The 20,635-nt window shown below is 43.6% G+C and overlaps 1 protein-coding gene across 1 annotated transcript in view; it reads left to right on the top strand.

Annotated features, from left to right (window-relative positions):
- The first annotated feature begins 8,914 nt into the window (after positions 1-8,914).
- The window catches only part of OTUD7A (OTU deubiquitinase 7A), a 213,649-nt gene continuing 201,928 nt past the window's right edge, over positions 8,915-20,635 (top strand). Inside the window, exon 1 of the mRNA XM_084816691.1 lies at positions 8,915-9,099. The gene's annotated coding sequence lies outside the window, so the exon portion shown is untranslated. The remainder of the gene's footprint in view (positions 9,100-20,635) is intronic.

Genomic DNA, 20,635 nt, shown 5'->3' on the forward strand with positions numbered 1-20,635 from the left:
TTGAGTCCATGGAGGAGCCTGCTGAAGTCCCAGATGCTCAGGAAGAGGGGGACTCTGCCCATGTTCCATGGAGAGCTAGTGCCAGAGAAGGTAGGCCCAACTCATGGAACCTCAGTGAAGTGCTAGGCTGCAGCAGAGGTCAACTTGGGAGGAAGGGGGCTCTTCGTGAGTCGGGCTCTGACCAGGGAGCTCTAATGTACTGCAGCTGAGCCCTGGGTGGGGCAGCTGGATCTGCTGTTAAAAGCCTGCAGTGTCTGCCTAGCCAGTGCTGGAAACAACACCATTCCAGCATCTCCAATGCCTTGTACCTTGCCCAGTGACTGATGCTCCATAATACTGATCCATGGACTCCTTTTTGACTCTGCTTCTGGACTGTGTAATGTATCTGACTGCCTAACCATGCTTGTGCATTTGCCTGCTTAATTGATCACTCTATTGTTTACGTACCTGCATTGGCTAGCAAAAGAGGTGGGACTCAGTTTAGAGTGGGTAGCATACTAGGCTACTACCCTCAGAATGGAATGTGAGGTTCCTGATTCTTTGATTCCTTCTGCTCCTATGACATGGGATACTACAATACACCAGTGTCACAGTTTCCAAGAAGCCTGGTGTATTGTGTCAATTATGGAATTGATAGGTATGTTCAAGGTGTTTAGACCATATAAAGGACTGACAGAACTGAATATAGCCTGTATTGTTCTGTAGAGTCTACAAGGTGCATCATGCAGTCTGAGACAAATTTTGACTCTGAAGGCATATAAACGCATGAATGTCTATTCATAATGAGAGAACTTTCTCAGCAGCAGCAGCAACTTTCAAACGCATAAACGCTTCTTTAAATCACTTCTCTCAGTCTGTTACAAATAGCAAAAGGAGATTTCCCAGGTACTATTTGTTTAAAATACTCTGTATCAGTACATAAACAATAACTTGCTTTTGGGCTTACAGGTGTAGGAATATTGCCCAGTTCCACTCTCAAAAATGCTTCTTGGAGAAAAGTAGTGTAGTAGAGGCATAAAAGAGTTCAAAAGGCTTGTTTTGGACTACTGCTAGTTCCTGCATTTGCCCACAGTTTTGCACAGTACAACACAATGGCTTTAGCTTTATACTAAAGCTAGCTTATACTGTAACTAGCTTTCCCCTTGAGATCTCATTAATTGCAAGATTGCCTGCATAGCTTGCAATGCCCATAACATAGCAGAGTGCTGATGACAGTTCCATCTGGCATTTACTTAAAAAACAAAACCTTTTACAAATAGTGAATGGTCATAACTTTTCTAAATGGTGGTCATTCACTATCTTAAAGTAAAAGGGGTTGATTTGGAATTATTAAAATTTTGAACTTTGGGAAATTAATAATCGGGTAGAATACACATTGAAGTGATTCAACAAATGATTCAAGCCCATCCTGTTTAGAAATAACAGAACATTGTCCATATACAACTAGGTGGAGGTATGGAAATTCGAGATTTCCAGCTGTGACTGCTTTATACTGTGTTTATATGAATTGATTGTTGCATTTTATTGGTTTTATTGTTAAAAGTTTTGTTTAATGCTCTGGGAAGTAGCCACTCATAGAAGGGTAGGATCTCTTCTTGCTCATCCCAGAGTGCAGGACACAGAATAACGGGCTCAAGTTACAGGTAGCCAGATTCTGGCTGAACATCAGGAAAAACTTCCTGACTGTTAGAGCAATAAGACAATGGAACCAATTATCTAGGGAAGTAGTGGGCTCTCCCACATTGGAGGCATTCAAGATGAGGCTGGACAGCCACCTGTCAGCAATGCTTTGACCTGGATACCTGCATTGAGCAGGGGTTTGGACTTGATGGTCTTTTAGGCTCCTTCAAACACTACTATTCTATGATTCTGTATAAATCCCCTAAATACATTATTTTGGCTTTAGGCCCTCCCTATTCCCAAAGACCATAACTTTTGGAAACATAGTGAAAAAGCTTAATTTCAAAGGTGTTCATGCAAAAGAATGTCCTGCTGGATTGTGGCTCTGATCCCCATTCCAGCCCTGTGATGGTAGTCCTAATGATGAAACTGGAAAATTAATGTTTAGAGACCCTCACTCCTTTTTTTTTTTTTAAAGGCAAAGTATTAGCTAGCCTACTGAGATGATGCATAGTTCACTTTGTTGAACTAGATTCTTTCAGTTTTATTCATCCTTATCTCTTCAGAACAGCATGGAGAATCCACACTCTACTTGTCCTGTTTGCACCAGAAGGCATACTGAATTTCTTTTGCACAACTACTTATTTTTTTCTCCCTCTACATCAAAGCCTCTGGGATGACAGAACTCGATTTGCTATGCAAGTGTGTATTCATCAGCTGTACAGCTATTTCCTTGGGGTCCATTTGAGGATCCTTTCCGTTATCCTTGCGGGCACCCATTCCTGCTGCTTACCTCATGGAATGAATATTAATATCAAAATGCTGCCCCTAGGCTTGAATCTGTGCTCACTTGGGTTCAGAGGAAAATAAAAATTAATAGGAGTGCTATTCTTTCTGTGGCTTTTGATCAATACATTTGTATCTGTCTCAGAGGAGTGGAAATTTGACAGCTGTGTAGGTAAGCAGATCTTTTTTCTTGTTCTTCCTCCATCTCTATCAGGGCACTAAGTGAAGGGGGTGGTTAATTGCCCAGCAGCAACTGTATTAAACATCCCCATATATTCAATATGGCATATTTGTTACACTGCATTCAATAAAATGCCATACATTCTATCCAGTGTCTCTCTGGTTCTGAGAAGAGAGATAAATGTCCAGCCACTACTGAACAGAACTCTACTGTCACTTATCGTCTGGCATCAGGGTCTTGGTCTGCAGGTAGTATCTCTGCTCAATGCATCTGTGTGTGGTCAAGCCACAACAAACTAATGAAAATCCCACTGAAGTTTATTCATTTAAAATATTTCTACACCGCCCCATATCTAAAACAGATTTCGGAGAGGTGAACGTAAAAGGTAAAATAGTAAAAGGGTAAAAAGATTAAAACACCATATTAAAATTATGCTTAAAAAACATTTAAAGTTAAACTATACACCCTATTCTAACTTCACTAGAACTTTGAAGATCTGCTGTGTCATGGTCAGGCAATTCACAGCCAACTATTGATCCTTTGCCCTCATAAAACGGCAGTTCCTGGCACATCTTCTTAGTCCAGGCAACAACTTCCAAAACTGGTCGCTTCCCAGGGGTCTGAACGCTGCACCAAGATGTAACTACACTTCCACAGCCCTGCTACTTCCAGTGTTGATTTCCCTGCACTCATTATTTGCTATCTCATAAGTCTGCACACAACAGACCTCTCTCATGAAGGCTCCTCCTCCTTCGACTGTTACCAGCTGCAGCCATTCCAGCAGGCTGTGCTAAGAAAGAGGAGAGGGGGAGGCAGGGCCATTCCACCAGCCCTGCTGAATTCCCCCCCCCTTCCCTCCCCATTCCCTTTTCCTTGTTTGTCATGTCTGTTCAGACAGTACGTTTGCGGTCAGGGACTGTTTCGTTTAACTGATTATATATATACTGCTCTGGGAGCCTTTTTGGTTGAGAAGCGACATAAAAACACTTCAAATAAATAAAAACAGAATCTGACAACCTATATGTCCACTTTCCCCAATCTGGCTCCCCTCCAGATGTTTTGGACTACAAATCCCAACAGCCCCTGCCAGCATGGCCAACAGTCAGAGATTAAGAACATAGGAAGAGCCCTGCTGGATCAGACCAAGGGTCCATCTAGTCCAGCATTCTGTTCACACAATGGCCAACCAGCTGTTGACCATGAACCCACAAGCAGATTAGGGGAGTTGACATCCAGAGGACAGCGGGTTGGGGAAAGCTGCTACAGGTCCTGCAGAAGAAGCACTACACATTCCTTAGGAAATAGCTTCCTGGACTCAAGCCTGCAATGATCTTTTTTGGTGACAGCAGGGCTCTGTAATGCTAGGGAGCTGTTCATGGTGCTGGAACCAGAGACATTCTGCTTTCAGCTTTTCATAGCCAACACATTGAGGTCTGACATGAAAAAGAAATGTCCACTATGCTCCGTGATGATGGTTTCTCCCCTTTGGCCACTCCTACCCTAGCCTAGAACTTTCCTGTGATTGCTGACGTGCCTTCCTTGCTGCTTTGTGGCTCTCAGTTTTCTGGCTACAAACCCAGCTCCAAATCTATGTAATTCTTTGTTGTTGTTCAGTCGTGTCCGACTCTTCGTGACCCCATGGACCATAGCACGCCAGGCTTTCCTGTCCTGCGCTCTCTCCCGGAGCGTGCTCAAGTTCATATTCATTGCATCCGTGATGCTATCTAGCCATCTCATCCTCTGCCGTCCCCTTCTCCTTTTGCCTTCAGTCTTTCCCAGCATCAGGGTCTTTTCCAGGGAGTTTTCTCTTCGCATATGTAATTCTACTGGCAGGTAAATATATTCCCAACTTTAACTACATCCTGCCCCTTCACCAATTACAAATTTTAAAATCTAGCCCTCAAGAATGGACCCATTACTAGTAGGTTGGTCATCAGATCTTTTGAGACAAAAATACTGAACAAGTCTTCACTCCCCAGATCAGAAGTAGGCCAGGGTGCTCAGTTATGACCTCGCAGTAGGAAAAGCAGGCTACAGCCTTTCTCAGACTTATTTAAATAATTGTAATACTAAAAACAACCTGACCTCACTGTGAAATTTGCCCTGAAATACGTGAATAATTTAACACAGTTGTAGCCAAAACCTCTAGCTTTCATGGTCTTAGGGCACAACACCACTACAGATTTATCCATTGTCAAATTGATTTAACTTTTATGAATTTCACCTTAACTCATGACAATGAGCTTGCAGGGTTGCCAATTCAAGTTTCAGTAAAAGGTGAGGGGACAAGATTAACTGATACCTGTTCTGGGATATATTCAAGATTACACTGCAACACACACAGTATATTCTAGGAACATTTGCTGCCTTTACATTTTAATACCTCATAATAGCTATAACAGTATTATCAACAAGGTCACATGGTAGGCCCCCCCCTGCTTTTTAAAAAATAATAATAAAAGAATTGATGCCTTCAGCATGCATAGCTAGCACGCAAGCTCATTTAATGTTTATAACTGTCAGGGAGTATGAGATATAAATGCTCCTGAGGAAGAATCACAGCTGGTTTAAAACATCTGGGGCATTCCCCCCCACCTTCCCTAAATTGCTCCCCCAGTCTGTTCTTCTCTTTTGCACATATGCACATTTACTTATTTACACAGCCACGTTTAGGGACATATGCAGACTTCTCCCCTCCCTCCGCCCCACATGAATTGAAGGGCACTGGTAGCTGCTGTGTGAGCCAAATTGGTGGCTCCACATGAACAATTTTCACCATGGCACTGCAAACTGTCAAAGGGGTTGGGACAGTATGAAAAACATCTGTGTGGTTCATATTTTATTGGACAAGCAAAAGGTTAGGACAAAAGGAGTATTGCATCAAAAATACAAATAACTGGGAATTAAAAAAAATAATAAAACAAAGAGAAATGTGTATATATAGTACCCTGGCCCTCAGGTTCCTCCAACATACCAATAAAGTTTGCTCTGATTTTCTTGGCTAGTAATGCAAACATGGATAATCTATAGGTAGTTGCCAGGTTGGACTGCAAATAACAGACTGTTTTTCCATCTGAAGCAAACTCACGACTAGGATGCCAGCCATAAATTTAATCTGATGCCACTGAACAACAGACATTGCAGGAGGTAATGCACTAAATCCTCAATCTGATGTGGGTGCATCCAAAATGCCCACATCTGTGTATCTGCTCAGCACATAAACCCAGAAGTGAGCTTACCATGAGGTGGCTTTTGGGCACCTCTGATGGAGGCCAAGTTGGAGACAAGACAGCTCAGACTCATGGCACACAATCCATTGGGATGTTTTCCTGTCCAGCCACCATGGGAGATTTTCTCAAGAGCACAGCAAAAAAGAAGAGGCTGGCCCTGCACCCTAAAACTTCTCTCTCTGTCCCATGTGTTCATATTCTGTGTTTTATCTCCAACATGCCTACCTTGCAGGGGTATGACTGGCATGTCACCCTTGAATCTGAGAGATCTCAGTTAAAATTCCAACGCAGCCATTAAACTCACTGCAGCTATGTTTGCACCTATCCTCTCAAACAGTTACTACAGCAGTAAGATATTTCACCTTAGTAGGTGTGGGTACATTGAAGGGAATTTACAGTTTATTCCCTGCTGCACTGGTGGCAAAGTACTTCAGTACTGGAGTAAAAGAGAAGTACTTTAGTACTGGAGCAAAAGGGTGGGTATGAATGCAACTGTTGTCCAGTCACTCGCTCTCAGTCTGCCTACTGACCTACCTCACAGGATTGTATGTGAAAGCATACAAATGGGATAATCTCATGTATTCTGCCCTGGCTGAGTTCCTTGAAGAAAAAAAGGGTGGGATTAAAATGTAAGAAATAAGTAAAATAAATTAAGCTTCTCTCACACATACCTGTCTACTACACACAGAGCTTCTGCACCAAGCTACTCCTAAGTGTTCTGGATCGTTTGGAAGCCTCAAAGTGTATACAGTAGTATATGTGTAGGGGGGCCCTTTGACATGTTCAGTTAAATGCATGGAGATTGTACAATGCACCCCCTCCATGGGTTCAATTAATGTGTGGAGGGGACCATTTCATGAGTTACTGGTCCAAGGTCACCCAGTGAGCCTAATCTTGAACGCCTAAGTTCCAAAACCTCAAAGCTGACTATGGAATTGAACCTGGCTCTCATAAAAGAGCCAGGCTGGATTAGACCAAGGGTCCATTTAGTCTAGCATTCTGTTCACACAGTGGCCAACCAACTGCCTGTGGGAAGCCCACAAGTAGGACATGAGTGCAACAATGTCCTCCTGCTCATGTTCCCGGGCAACTGGTGTACATAGGCGTACTGCCTGAGATACTGGAGATAGCATATAGCCATCAGGACTAGTTGCCATTGATATCCTTCTACACGAATTTGTCCATGCAAATTTTAACACCATGCAAATTGGTGGCCATCAGTACATCTTGTGGAAGTGAATTCCATAGTTTAATTATGCTCTCTGTGAAGAAGTACTTCCTTTTATCTATCCTGAATCTCCCACCAATCATCTTCATGGGATAATCCCTTTGGGTTCTAGTATCAACTTTCTCTCTTTTCCCCTCTTCTTTGGCAACCCTTCTTTAAGAACCTAAGAAGCTGTGTGGGATCAGACCAAGGTCCATCTGGTCCAGCATTCTGTTCACACAGTGGTCAACCAGCTGCCTGTGGGAAGCCCACAAGTAGGACATGAGTGCAGTAGAACTCTCCCACTCATGTTCCCCAGCCATCATGACTAGTAGTCATTGACAGCCTTTAATCTTACTGGTCAAGAAATCTAGTGCTCTATCCTCTGTACTGCATCAGCAGCATCACCTTCGAGTAGGGAGACTCTTGTTGACTCCCCATTTAGTCAAGAAGCTTACTGAGTGACCCTGGACCAGTAACTCCACTCTTTCTTTCAGCCTCACCTATCTTACATGGTTGTTGTGAGACATTGTTTTAAAGAGCTGGTGTGCGGTTGCAGAGACAATGTGGGATTTAAGACTGGAGAGATCCAGGTTCAAATCCCCACTTAGCTGTAAAGCTGAATTGGGCCACCCACTCCACTCCAATTCCTGTCAGCCTAACCAACCTCACAACGTTGCTGTGAGAGTGAGATCTGGGATTTAAGACTGGAGAGATCCAGATTTAAATTCCCACTGATTGGTCTTTGCTTGGGACCAACTGCCATTTTGCTTCTCTTGTCCATGCGGTAGTTGAAGAAAGCAAGCAACGCAGATCCAAGTTTTATTTGACTGGTGTTGCGAAAGCCACCTTGAAGGCTTTAAAAGTGGAAAGGAGGGGCAAATATACCCTAAATAAAAAATAAAATAAGTATGAATTCAACGGGACTTATTCAGGCTGCACACTTACTAGGAAGTAAGTCCCAATGTGGGATTTACTCCTTCCTAAGTGTGCAGCCTGAGTGACCTTAGGCTGGGCCCAACGTATCTGCCAGGGCAGCTGTGAGGATTTTTATTTTGTTTTTTTAAAGGAGGAGGCTGGGGGTTAGGAGAACCATGCCTCTTTTGGCAGGAAACTTAACGACGACAACCACCCCACATTTAAGCTTTCCCTGGCTCGCCGTCGTTTATCATGACGCTGCTCGCCTCGACTGTTTTCCATCGCTGTGTTTTAACCGTATTTACTGTTTCTGTGCATCTTTGTTCGTTGTGGCTGTTCTTGTTCATCAGCTGAGGTTCATCAGGGCCGGAGCGGGCGGCCGGCCGGCCTCGTTCAGGCCCGCTTGGCTTTGGCCTTCTCCCCAGCGGAGAGCGATCTCGGTGCCCACGTCCAGGTACCGTGGCGCGTGTGCCAGCGCCCTCTTGTCCGTCTTCGTTTTTATTCTTTTGTGACCCGCTTCGGGATTTTTGTTCCAAAAGAGAAGCGGTATAGGAATATGGCTGGTCGGTAAGGAACAACGTAAGGAACTTGAGCGTTTTCGTACATGGATGTGTTGTTGTTGTTGTTTTAAAAAAATAATTCCTCGGCACGTCAAGCGGGTTTCAGAGATGGCTGTTATAGCAAGCGGTATACAAGTATAGGCAAATACATAAAATTAAATGTTAAGAAAAATTCTCCACAGGGGCGCCCCCCCACACACACAAGCGTTCGCGCCCCCCCCCCCGTCCCAGTGGCGCGCGCGAGGCCGCCCTGAGGTAAAGCGTGAGGCGCGGGGGGGGGGGGGAGGCCAGGCCGCCTCGCCTTTTTCCCGCCTAAACGGCGCCGGCCGCCTCCCCTCCCTCGTCCGCGCCGGTGCCTTCGCTGCCGGCGGCCGCACGTCTCCCGGCGTGCGAGGAGGAGGAGGAGGAGCCCGGCTGGCGAGCGGGCAGGCAGGCTCTGGCTCGGCGTGGCCGCCGCCGCCATCACCTCGGAGGGGCGCCGTCGTCGTGAGCGTGAGGCGAGTGGGACGGCCCTCCTTTCGCCGCCGCCGCCGCGGTGACTTCATGGGGACGCCGAGAGGAGGACGGAGGCGACGGCCGCCGCCGCAGCAGCGAGAGGTGAGGCGCCTTCTCCCTTCCATGACGCCCCCCACCCTCTCCTCCCCGGCCCCGTCGGCGCGTTCCGCTCCTGCCCTCCTCCGGCGCGGAAGCAGGTGACTGGGCGGCGGCGGCGACGTGCCTCCCCCTTCCTTCCCCGCCGGTGCGAGCCTCCTTCGCCACACCCCGGGGCGCCCGCTCTGCCCTTCCGCGGCCAGCCCGGGAGGAGGCAGCTGCAGCCGCCCTTCAGGTCCTCTCGCCCCCCCCGGTGCTCGAATTACGGGGGGGAGGGCGGCGGGGGCCCCTTTGCCTTGTGTGAAAGGGTGCTGGGAAGAAGCGTGATGTGGCTGGAATGGGGAGGGGGTTGGGCGGGGGGGGTTCATTAAGGGCCCCCCAGCCTTTCCCCTCATAATTCGAGCACTGCTTCCTCCCCCCCCCCCGTTTATTTATTTATTTAAAGAGAGGCAGACAAGACAGAGCGAGCCTGGCTGGCTTGTGAAGAGTCTGCATTGCAGAATCTCTCGTCCTCCCCCCCCCTTTCTCTCTCTTCCCCCCCCCATTTCCCCCCTCATTGCTGCTCTGAAATTCCTTCCTGACCCGGGACGGTGGAGGCTTACTTTGCTGGGAGCAGGTAAGGGAAATGATCCAGAGTCTATTAGACCTTGGTTGGCTTTTAAAGGAAGGTCAGCACAGGTGTGTGTGTGTGAGAGACAGAGAGAGAGAGAGAGAGAGAGAGAGAGAGAAAGAGAGAGAGAGAGATTTTGGGTATATCTTGTGTGCTGAATTGATGGGCTAATGGCTCTCCCGGCATTGGAGAACACTCATTGCAGGGGAAGGGGGAAATGCCAAAGAAGACCTCCCCTCACCCCAAAGGATGCTTGGCCATCCTGCTGATAGTTGCATGCACTTCTGTCGTGTGTTCGCACACATGTGCGTCTATGGACATGTGCATACATATGCATCAACGTATAGGTTCATAAAAAAGATAAATAGTGTTCTTCTCACTTTTTCCTCCCCCAGCGTCCGAGCAATGATCTGAGTGAATGAGCATCCTTAGGAGTTTGAGCTGGAAGCGTAGTGCAATGAGCATATCAAACATGATGCAGCAGCAGAGGGAGAAGCCGTCTTTGTTTTGTGCGGTGGTCTTTTTTGGGAGCATGATCTTAATTTCTCTTGAAGCGTGACTTTATAATTGCAGGAATGTCACAGCTGTTGATGTTTCTGAAGGCTGGAATGGTGGGCCAGTCCTGTAGCATCCCACCACATCCTGAAGTAAAGACAAGAAGAATGGGTTGGGTTAGGTGGCTTGCAAGAAAAGAAATGTGGTCCTGGTTGCTAGAGAAGTGGAACTGGATACTTTGATCATCGCTGGCAATGAGGCAATAGAGGTGGGAAAATGTGTCACTTGTGTGACCCTTCAGATTTAGCCCATTCCAATGATGTCATAGTGTAAAAAACTTGTGCCTTCATCAGCTCTCCTCTGTCTCTCCCTCCTCCTGCCCCACAGCAGTGCAGTAATTTACAATGAATAAACCATGGCAAGCAATTAGATAACTAATACCAGTGAACCTATACAAAATTAATATGTGCATTAGAAGTAAAAAAGCATTCTAGGTTAAATTATAGAGTGGATATTTGAAATGATCAGGGTGGTTGATTTGCATGAAGCATGTGAAGAAATGCTTGATTTTAAGCAGTTGGAATGCCAGCATCAATATTCGGCCATCACTCTTAAGCTATGAAAAAACTAGGCCCATGATAATGTGGCTGCTATTATGTCTTGAAATGTTCCTTAAATTTTGAATTATTTTCTGTTTTAATTTTTGTGGTTTTTAAAATACTCTGTCTAGAACCAACCATATACTATAAGTATAATATTTATGAATTGATGTAGTAGGTGAAATCCCTTTCAAGAGCCCAAATAAGAAGAGTCACAATTCTGCTGTTAACCTGTTTTAAGACAGGCATGATGGGCATTTGTGCAATGTCGAAGGACTTTTTTTTTAAAGTGTGAGATTATTTTAAATGACAGCTGTTGTGGGCCACTGGTTAGAGTTATTGGGCTTAGTTCTGGAAGATGTGGGTTAGATGTTATCTCAGTCATAAGCTCACTGGGGTCAAGGTGTCTCTCAGCCTCATTTCCCAGTCTGTAAAATTTTAGTATTATGAAGATGTGCAAGATAAAGACAGATAAATCGTATTATCCTGAGCATTAAAAATATAGCACCGTTTAGGTGCAGGGAAAGCTTGCTGTTTTATGTCATTTATTGTTTTAAGTGCAAATTGATCAGATTGTTCCTTTATTTTTATTTTTAGTAATGAAATCAACGTTTGCCCTCCAGATGTATAAGTGTAATGGAAAGATGTATATCCCTGAGTATATGTGTTGAAGAGAATTTCATTGTCTTGTGCTTTATTATAGTGCAGTCTACTTGTATCATAGGCTGCAATCCTATACTCACATAGGAGTAAGCCTCATGGAATTCAGTGACATTTACTTCTAAATAGTTATGTATGGGATTGCACAGTAATTCACCTCAATTCAGACAAACATAAATGTCCTGTAACTAGGATATTTGGAGCAAGACACTGACAAACAATGGAGCCATTAAATCTAGTCTGTTAGAAGGCTTTTTTCAAATGTTGAAAGAGCAACAACATAAGGTAATCTAAGATAACAAAATAGTTAATCATTTGAAAAATTCAGACTAAGAAGCTGAGATGAGGAGGCACCTGGAATGTACGATTTCTGTTCAGCTTCACACTCAGGTAAGGCCTGATTCTCTCTAGTGTATCTGATGTAAGATGAAGGAAGTTGTATCTTCGTGTTTCAACCTGATGGTATGAAATAAACTTTTAAACTATGTTACAGAAGTCAACATTTTCTTGGAAAAAACTACTTTTTGCAATTCATTTTCACTTGACCTCACTGTTTATGTATTCCTCCTCCCAACTCCAAGGATGTATATATAAATGCCAACTTGAGGTTAACACTTCATGCGTCTGATTAAGTGGACAGTGTTCATGAAAGCTTTTGCCATAATAAATTTGTTAGGCTTAAAGCCTATCAGTTGTTGTTTTTGCTGAAATGGACTAACACTATCCCTCTGGAAATTTTCTTAGATATTACTTGTTGATATCTTTTCTTTTTTGTGGGATGGGGACACAATCTCAGACTTTGATATAGCTTGACTTATGTCTACAGTAATGATTATTAAGAGCTCTCTCCAGGAGTAAGCACAACAATGTCCACTAGAAATGATGACTGTATTTTATAGGTGTGAGCTGTGGTTGCCTGATACTGCCTCAGCTCTCTGACTGATGCTGATCTGGTGCTTGAAGTGTTGTTCTGGGGAGTGGAATAATAGTGAAATAGTGGAGTATTTCTCTCTCACACAGGAGAAATATAGAAATATAGGAGAAATATAGGAGAAATATAGGAGAAATATAGGAGAAATAGTGGAGTATTTCTCTCTCACACAGCACATTTGTGTGCGCACACACAAACACACTTTCTGGTCTGTTTTACATTTGCAGATGCAAGGGCTATCTTAGTCACATGCATAGTTCCTATTTCATTATCCAAAGCTTAAGTATTGCTTTGCTTTAAAAAAAATAGTTTAAAACATTTTCTGAAAGATATGCTTCTTGAGTTTTTTAAGGATTGTTTTAGTCATTCATTTCTCTAGACTTGCTCCAAGATCAAATGGAACCTTGAGGACACGGATAAGATACTGAGTCAGTGCACAAGGTGTGCAGTTTAGTTCTGTATCACATGTAATATATACAGAGGGATGTGTAACAAAATGTTGCAGTGTGACCTGCTCCTGTTTCCTGTTCAGTCAGCTATGCCTCCTCCACATTACTCCATTCTGTCCCCCCATTAACAGTCAGCATTCTATGGCCGCTAAGCATGCTTGGTCCTTATTGTGCTGGGGTTTTGGGGTCCCTCCTTAAGGGTTTTTTTCCTAAAGATATTTTGTACTTATGCAAACCTGGGAGTTCCCCAACCCTGTTTATAACTTTCTTTTGTGTGTAAGTAGTGTTATTTTGGCTACATAAGGAATGGCACTTGCAGCCTGATTGAACACTGGAAATAGAGGGTATTATTATTTCTAGTAGAAATTCAATGCATATTGTGTTAGTATCCACCATTATAAGCTATCTCATTACAGAAATAAAGTAGAATATATGTTGTTCAACTAATGCTTCCCCAAAATTTCTGTTTGGCCAAATCCTCTCTGTGTCCCATTATCTGTGAATCACTGTCACTGCACTCCTATATAATTCCCTTATAGATGAATTTCAGATTATCCAAGAGTTTTAGATGTCCAATAGCCATATTGTGGAATTAACAATGCAATCCTATGCATGCTTACACGGAAGTAAGTACTACTGAGTCGAACAAGGCTTACACCTAAGTAAGCACATTGGATTGCAGCCTAAATTGGACAATAATTTGCCCAGAGTTGTTTGCTAGGTAAATTCTACCAGAAATGGATTATCTAACATAGGACTAGAGAGGGGAGAAAGGGGGGATTTGAACTTTCTCATATGAATAGGCTATAAAAATTGCTAATCATATGCCTAACAGCGCAATCCTATGAATGCCTATTCAGAAGTTAGTCCTACGGAGTTCAGTTGACTTACTCCCAGATATGTGGGTGTAGGATTGTAGCCTAAGTCCCTTGTTTTAATAGGAAACATTTAGGTTGCAATCCTATACCCATTTACCTGGGAATAAGCCCCACTGAACTCTGTGGGACTTACTTCTGAGCTGACATACATATGATTATGCTTGTTGAGAGTGCTTGGCATTAGGCGGATTGTGCTCTACACTTCTAACATCTATATTTGTGTTCTTTACATAAGGCCCATCAATCCACACAACTATAGTTTCATGTATTTGTTTCAATACAGGTTGACTTTTCCAGGGGATTTATGTATGTTAAACTGCTTTTGTGAGTAGTTGATAATATATGCAGGTTGTGTTCCTTGAATTTTCTTTAGTTATTAGACAAAGTGTCACAAGGAAGCCAAATGTTTCATGCTTTTGTTGAAAGAATTGTAACTTCGTAATGCTTGGATTTTTCAGGATAGTTATCTGATGATACTGTTTGAACAATCCCCTTTTTTAATATCTCACCCTCTACTCTTACACATGTATTTTATATCTCCAAACAAGAGGACAGAGTATTTCATGGTCATTGTTATACTGGTGCTCTTATTGGTGAAATTATTTGGTGATGTAATGGTAGCAGTAATTCTCTTCTCTTGCCCTCCATAGCTGAACAAAATGCCGACAAAAAGCATGGAGTGGGAGATGGTTATATATACTTTCTCTGCATTCTTAATACAGTTTTCCAATCATTTTTCAAATTTTAACAGCTTTTCCTGGCTTGTATCCTTTTTTGCTGAACAGGTCCTATGCTCTGCTCTTTCAGTTTATTTCAGAACACTCAGTGTTATTTAGAACAGTTAATGTGAATATGACTGCACGTTAGATTTTTCTGATATCAACAGCATGGATGAAAATAATAACTAAAAGTTCAGTTACACCGAATTATATTAGTACCAGAGCAATAAGAACTACAGAGTAAGAACTAAAGTCCTCAGATAACAGAATAGTTTCAGGCAGTTACAAGTTTTCAACAAAGTGGCTTGCCTAAACTTCCTGGAAAGAGTGCTCCACCAAGAAAAAACCCTCATCTGTATATTTATATACAGAAGGATTTTGGAGCTGGGTCTATTCAACCGATCTTAGGGAGGTACATACAGGAAATGCTTTCCCTCAGATATACCCTTTTGACATGTAGCAATGTAGATATCCTTCCTCCCACCCCCAGCTCTACATGAATGGTTGAACAATAGCATAACAACCCTGCATTCTACTCTGCCATGACTGTACTTGGGTACCACTGGGCAAGAAAAGATTTTCCAGCCTCAGTGCTCCCTGGACTGTAAAATGGGAACAAGCATAAACTATCCTACAAGATTATCCTGTGGTTGAATGGCATAAAGGCTGTAAACCAAATCCTTTTGGGAGATGATATAAGAACATAAGAAGAGCCATGCTGGATCAGACCAAGGGTCCATCTAGTCCAGCATTCTGTTCACACAGTGGCCAACCAGCTGTCAATCAGGAACCCACAAGCAGGGTATGAGCACAACAGCACCCTCCCACCCATGTTCCCCAGCAACTGGTGTACATAGGCTCACTGCCTCTGATACTGGAGGTAGCACAGATCCATCAAGCCTAGTACCTATTGATAGTCATTTCCTCCAGGAATTTGTCCAACCTCTTTTTAAAGCCATCCAAATTAGTGGCCATAGCTACCTTCTGTGGTAGCGAATTCCATAGTTTAACTATGTGCTGTGTGAAGAGGTACTTCCTTTTATCTGTCCTGAATCTCCAACAAATCAGCTTCATAGGATGACCTTGGGTTCTAGTATTTTGAGAGAGGGTGAAAAATGTCTCCCTATCCACATTCTCCACAATATGCATAATTTTGTAGATCTCTATCACGTCTCCCCTTATCCTCCTTTATTCCAGGCTAAACAATCCCAGCTGTTGTAACCTTCTCTCACAGGGAGATGCTCCAGCCCCTTGATCATTTTAGTTGCCCTTTTCTACAGTTTTTCCAGCTCTACAATATCCTTTTTTAGGTCTGGTGACCAGAACTGTGCACAGTATTTCAAGTATGGTCACACCATAGATTTGTAAAGGGGAAGTATATTGGCAGTTTTATTCCTGCCAATATCATGTAGATTTCTGCACTGAGCAGGGGGTTTGGCTCGATGGTCTTATAGGCCCCTTCCAACCCTACTGTTTTATCATTCTCAATGCCTTTTCTAATTATGCCTAACATGGAGTTTGCTTTTTTTACAGTGGCTGCACACTGGGTTGACATCTTCATTGATGTCCACCACAACCCCAAGATCTCTTTCTTGGTCGGTCACTGCTAGCTCAGATCTCATCAGGCCACACTTGAAGTTGGGATTTTTTACCCAAACGTGCATCACTTTACACTTGCTTACATTGAACCATATTTGCCATTTAGACGCCCATTCTCCCAGTTTGGAGAGTTCCTTTTGGAGCTCTTCACAATCCCTTTTTGTTTTAACCACCCTAAATAATTGGTATCATTGGCAAACTTGGCCACTTCACTGCTCGCTCCTAATTCCAGATCATTTATGAACAGGTTGAAAAGCGTTCTTCCTAATACAGATCCCTGTGGGACCCAACTATTTACTTCCCTCCATTGGGAGAATTTACCATTTATTCCTACTCTGCTTTCTGTTCTTTAACCAGTTATTGATCCATAAGTGGACCTGTGCTCTTATTCCATGGCTGCTAAGTTTGCTCAGGAGTCTTTGGTGAGGGACTTGGTCAAAAGCCTTTTGGAAGTCCAAGTAAACAGTGTCTACCGGATCACCCCGTCTACATGTTGTCAGGGTGGAAACTGAGCTGATAGAACCCCAGAGCAGTTCTGATTCTGAGGAGGATCAACAATCCGTGGGAGAGGAGCCAGCTCATCCCTCACAGGCACAGCAGCTGGCAGAGATTCCTCCTGCCAGCATTCCTGAGATAGTGACCCTGGCAGTGAGAAAGTGCGGGGGGGAGGCTTGCTAGACGCTCGACGCAGACGCAGGGAGCGATGAGCGACGGAGGGTGCGGAAAGGAGGTGTAGCGCCCATTTAGCACGCAAGCAACGGCCGCGTCCCGTGGACCCAAGGGAAAGAGGGAGGATCTCTCCCTATCCCATAAGTTCAGGGTCTTCAAGTGATTCTCCTTCAAACGGGGACCAACTGCCTACCCAGAGCATAGGCTACTCTGCTGTTCATTGCTTAGTTTCTGGTGATTAGCATCTGAAAGAGTCATTAAGTTGTAAAGGATTAAAGCCTTGAAAAGAATCTTTTCGTCTGTGTCTTGAGTTGGCTATTGGAGTGTACTGAAAGAGGCCACTAGGGCGCTCCTGACACATGTTTACTGACACTCTCAAAGAACTCTAAAAGGTTAGTGAGACAGGACTTACTTTTGCGGAAGCTCTGTTGATTCTTTTTCAGCAGCACTAAACTGGCACAGTTGCTTAACTTGCTTTGTTTGCTGATTCTTTGCCAGTGGGGCCGAAACGCTTAATCGCTGGGACTCCTTGTACTCGGAGAGAAATGCATAGATTAATAGCTATGGCAGTACATCACAACATCACAAAATATATGCTGAAGTTGTAGATGGCTAGGCCAGTGCAAATGGTTAGTGCTTGGGTCACAAAGTACAGTATATGTACTTAAAACATGCTGTACTTTTAGAATCAAGGCGCAGTCATCATTTGAATGGTGCCTAATGCATGAATTTTCTAAATTTTTGTCTTACTCAAAGTTCCATTTTAATAAGCATGTTCTACAGTTGTGCCTTAAGCAAAATGAATTAATGCTTTAAAATGGAAAATCAGTAGTTTTAAAAATCCATTCTCCAGAACAGCTGGCACAATAGACTATATGTTTTTTTTTCCTTTGGAAGGGATAATTTTCTTGGGGTTTTCCTTTGTACAATGTGATGTTCAAGCAGCAAAAATGGTAAAGCCTTGATAGTTCCTGTATATTTTCCCAAAGAGTTTTGATTGGAGTTTTGTAAGTGAATTTTTCAGAAGTGAGAGGGAGGCTGGATTTTCCCTTCTTTGACCCCCCCCCCCAATTTGGATGCAATTTTAAAACATTTCATACATTGAGACTTTATGCCTCTTAAAACTTGAAGGCAGCATAGTTCTATATTTTGTGCTACAGAAAATCCAGGCGAATGTGTGAATGCTTCCCTCACAGGAGGTAAATATTTTTGGTATATCTTTGCTGCAACATTTGCTATTTTAGCAAGGAGCTAATGTGGAGAGAAAAGTCAGAAGACAGCTTGTGAGTAGTAGGGCATGCCATGGCTATCACGAGAGAACGTATGCCAAGTACTTCTGGCATAACGGTCAGACATTTTTGTTGCTGAAGTCTTCAGTTAATAATGCTGCAATCCTAGGCTTAGCATGTAATTTTCAAGGAGGTATCACTTGCACAAAATCTTTTCCCTTCAAATCTCTGAGAACAAGGTAGGAGATGTCTCTGATAAACTGTATTATACATTTCTCACTTACTGCTTGGGGCATCAGATCTCTCTCCTTACAGACTGTAGTTAATGACTTCTCAATAGTTACATAATTTGAAGCTGTTTGTTTCTTAGCAAAATATGTTCTGCTTGCATCTTAGGCTACAATCCTTTATCTATTTACCTGGGAGTACACCCCATTGATAACTTAGTAGTAATAAATGGAATATCCACAAACTTTCAGTGTCAATGAGTGGCTGTGGAAAACCTGGAAAATCACAAGGTTTTTATTTGTTTCAAAACATAAAATGTATAAATAAGAGAAGGTAGAAAATAGTATTTTGAAAAACAAAAACCTTGGATGTTGTGATTTCATTCTGGAAACAGTTACAACTTGGATATAAACATTTTTCTAATTAACTGTCAAAAGTCTATCTTTTGTATTTAGTTAAAACTATTTTAAAGCTAAACGTCTCTTCCCTGTTTATGCTTTAATGATGTGAGTAAGGAATAATAAAGCCCCAAGAGGTCTTAGAATGCTAGCTATTGAGATTATGGAATCAGTCTGCTTATTACTCTGAATTGGATGTTTATGGTGTTCATAAGTGATAAATATAATGACCACATTCAGATGTCACAATAAGCCAGAATTCTGGCTTATTCTGAGCAACTAAGCATGCTGGTACACCTACGTTTTGGCTGCTCCTGCCAGGGAGAGTAGCTAAACAATCAAGGGACTCTCTGTCCATGGTTTGTTTAGCATAATGTCCAATCTGGGATCTCTGTCTTGTTGCTCTCCCAACAAGCCAGAGTCATAAGCCAAAAACAAACTCTGGCTAATCACTCTGGTTTGTTAGGAGAGGAACTAGAGAGAGATTCTGGTTTGGGCATCATGCTGCTTGTTTGTTTGAGACATTTTTAACTCACCCAGTAACCAAAGTACTCTGGGTAGTGTACGCATTAAAAACATAATATACAAACTAACAATATAATAAGGGTAATAAAACAAGACAGGTTAAAACAGGATAAAAATAGCAGAACATGCTGAAACCAAAAATAAAAGCTGCAACAGGGTTAAAACAGTGCAAAGATCTAAATGTGCTAAAAAGATCTTAAAATGTCTGGGAAAATAAAAAGGTCTTCACCTCGCTCCAGGAAGATCCAGGAAGTGGACAAGGTGCTTTCATCTGTAAACCCAACCACCTGTTACTTGATCCCTGCCCATCTTGGCTCATTATGAGCTGCAGAGAGACTGGGTGGGGGGATCAGGGCAGTGGTGAATGCCTCCCTTAAGGAGGGAGTGATGCCATCAGCCCTCAAAGAGGCAGTGATAAGACCGCTCTTAAAGAAGCCCTCCTTGGATCCTCAAGTTTTGAACAACTTTCGCCCAGTCTGGAATCGGCCATTTTGGGGCAAGATCATTGAGCGGGTGGTGGCGATGCAGTTGAAGGCACACTTGGAAGAAGCTGATTATCTAGATCCATTTCAATCGGGCTTCAGGCCTGGGCATGGGACAGAAACAGCCTTGGTCGCTTTGGTGGATGATATGAGGAGGGCTTTGGATAGGGGTGAATGCTCCTTCCTTGTTCTCCTCAACCTCTCAGCAGCTTTTGATACCGTTGACCATGGTATCTTTTTGGACCACCTGGAGAGGATGAGCATTGGAGACATCCTATTATGGTGGTTCCGGTCCTTCTTCTTTGGCAGGTACCAGAGGGTAGCACTGGGAGAGGAGGTGTCGGACCCATGGCCGCTCATGTGTGGGGGCCACAGGGTTCCATCCTCTCCCCAATGCTATTTAACATCTATGTGAAGCCACTGGGGGCTATCATCAGGAGGTTTGGGGCGCGGTGTCGTCAATATGCGGATGACACGCAGCTCTACCTCTCATTCAAATCTTCATCAGGGTTGGCCATGGAATCCCTGTCTAAATGTCTGGAGATGGTGAGTGGCTGGATGGGGAGGAATAAGCTGAAGCTGAACCCTGACAAGACCAAGGTACTTCTGGTGGGAGACAAGAGGTGGTTGGGGGATGTTGACCTGGTGTTGAATTGGGTATGGCTACCCTTGAAAGACCAGGTCTGCAGCCTGGGGGTCATTTTAGACTCCCAGCTGTCCATGGAGGCTCAGGTGTCAGCTGTGAGCCGGACAGCACTGTACCAACTCCATCTGATATGGCGGCTGCGCCCCTACCTTCCCAACCATCTGCTCCCATCGGTAGTACATGCCCTGGTCTCCTCTCATCTAGACTACTGTAATGTGCTCTCCGTAGGGTTACCCTTGAAGACGGTTCGGAAGCTGCAGCTGGTGCAGAACGCTGCGGCTTGCCTGATTAAAGGCAGCCGCCGGCATGATCACATCACTCTGGTGCTGAAGGAGTTGCACTGGTTACCAGTTGTTTTCCGGGCCAAATTCAAGGTGTTGTTTTGACCTTTAAAACCCTATACAGTTCCCGCCCAGCCCATCTCA

The sequence above is a fragment of the Heloderma suspectum genome, chromosome 11 (assembly GCF_057233095.1).
Source record: "Heloderma suspectum isolate Gila_16-S chromosome 11, 16-S_ref, whole genome shotgun sequence".
Taxonomy (NCBI): domain Eukaryota; kingdom Metazoa; phylum Chordata; class Lepidosauria; order Squamata; family Helodermatidae; genus Heloderma; species Heloderma suspectum.